Source organism: Lampris incognitus, chromosome 20, assembly GCF_029633865.1.
Source record: "Lampris incognitus isolate fLamInc1 chromosome 20, fLamInc1.hap2, whole genome shotgun sequence".
Taxonomy (NCBI): Eukaryota; Metazoa; Chordata; class Actinopteri; order Lampriformes; family Lampridae; genus Lampris; species Lampris incognitus.
The window spans coordinates 28,824,509-28,827,008 of record NC_079230.1 but is presented as its reverse complement, the minus strand read 5'-3'; positions in this window follow the sequence as shown (position 1 = coordinate 28,827,008).

Here is a 2,500-nt window from a genome sequence, read left to right as displayed (position 1 = left end):
GCAAAATTGTCGACAGGCACTAAGCTGATGAAGCACACGAGCCCTCAGCCGCCATGAAGCTGTTATTCCAGCAGACGCTCGCCTCTTCTCTGCTGTGACGCGGCACAGCACGGTGGGACACCACAGCAGGTTGAATCAGTTCACCTGGATACAACGTTGATTGGCAGATACGTTTCACCACTCAACGTATCTGTCAATCAACGTTTTATCCAGATGAACTGATTCAACGTTGGCCATCAAGTCCTCCAACCAATACGACCACATATGTCGTTTGTCCTCCTACCCACAGGATCGTTTCCTAAATTAGCGCCCCTATCGGCGGCAGGAGATATGCCACGGACACTTTTCGCCTCGGTGCATTGTGGGTTTTTTTTTAAACAATTTGAGAACAGTAAAATATGTAGTCAGTGTGTTTTTGTGTTGTTTCTCCATCTAGTACAGTAAGTAAGGTTGCTATTGGCAGTATGTTTACCTATGATGACGTCATAAGAGCTAACTTAACGTTAGCCACAAGTTAGCAAGTCAGCTAGCGTGCACAATATAACCCCCATGTGACATTAAACTTTGCTTTTATTAATATTCGTTCACGCGAGAGCTTATGGAAGGAGATGCTTATTGTTACAGGGAAAGTCACGTGTTATAAGACGGAGGACCGCGAGGAAGTAGCTTAAAACCTCACTATAGGTCGTAATAAGCTGCTTGTACAAACGACCTTTGGGCTCGTTTTTTGGGTGGAGGACAGTCTCTTCTTTGACGCTCTTACCTGGATTATGGAGCGTGCATCAAGACGAGGTGGGAGATGTTAATGAACTCCAGCATGACCAACAAGCCACTGGACATCTCAGGAATGTGCCAGTGGAAGCTGGCTCGTACCACAACAGATTCACTACAGTAGACCTCCAGTTGGTGTCACGGCGTGCAGCCAGCAAGTCAGTGGAAGTGATCAGTGTATCTGTGGGCTGTTTCCCAGACAGCATCCAGATGTGGGCTGCTTCAGGCAGTGATGCAGCACCGATGGTCTTCTTCTGGCCCGGACAAAATGGATGTGAGCCTGAGTGGCCCACATGTATAGTAGCAAATATGGCCCAAATATGCCAAATCAAATGTGGGCCTTTCTGGGCAAGATGCGGTGCTCTGGGCAACATGTGATCTGGATGTGACCCTGAAGTGGCCCCGTGTGGTAAATGGTGAATATGGCCCAAATATCACAAAACAAATATGGGCAACTTTGGCAAATATGTGGCACATGCGGCATTGCTATGGCTTGGTTCAGATCTGGCAAACCGGAGCGGACCGCCCAAGTGCCATCATTCCACGCGGAATGTGGGCCGGATGACAGTGTCTGTGTGGGACGGGTCCGGGCCACAGCAGTTTTGCTGTCTGGGTTGCATGGCTGGAATCTGGACAGTAAGTGGATGGGAACCATCCCCGCTGAGCCTCTGCTAACGTACAGCTTAACTATTCTGGTACCGGCGCAGGATTTTCCACGGCGAGCCCTGCCTGTGTCTCTTTCTTTCCTTGATCCTCCATCTCTCTCTCTCTCTCTCTCTCTCTTCTCTCTCTCTCTCTCTCTCTCCTCTCTCTCTCTCTCTCTCTCTCTCTCTCTCTCTCTCTCTCTCTCTCTCTCTCTCTCCTTCTCTCTCTCTCTCTCTCTCTCTCTCTCTCTCTCTCTCTCTCTCATCTCTCTCTCTCTCTCTCTCTCTCTCTCTCTCCCATTCCTGCTGAGCGGCTGACGGTACCAGAGGCAGGTTGAATAATGATCAGGATGAATAATAACCCACCGGGTTCCTCACCCTCCCTGCGATGAAAACATAACGGGAAATAACGCAACACGGAGGTCGCAGATGCCAGCCCAGAGGATGTGACATGTCCTCTGTGCACCGCCGGTTAGACACCGATCCACCCCCACCCAGGTGGAGGTGTTCGGAAAATCATCTGGTTTTTAATTGGCTTAGTTGCTTATGAAGTTAGGAAAGTGGGAGAGGACATTGCTAAAATGGACATGGCTTCGTGGCTTGAACATCTGCCGGAAGTTTGACAGAAGACAACTTCTCCCACCATATGCTGGATTTCACTCTTAATATGATAACTAAAATGTTTTAGGGATCCAGATCATATTCAGACCAAACCACATGGCATTTAGGCGACAATGTCCGTGCTGCTCTTGACTGTTATGAATACGACCGAACACGGGTAATCTCAAGCGATGATGATGATGATGATGATGATGATGATGATGCTGAAGGCATCGCCTCATTCGCTGCTCAGTATTTGAGTAGTCTCGAGCAACAGCCTATCCTAAACCTGTTCAACACTTGTCAGGACGTGGGTTTGGATAGGCATGTGTACGTTTTCACCCTACATATCTGAGCATCGCTTGCCCTACATCCAGTACTGGAGTCAGTAGTTCATTATGAATGAGAGTAAAGCCCCCAAAGTGTTAGCCGCGCGCACACATGAGGACGGGAGGTGGTGGCAGAGGGCAGAGCCGCCTTCAGCA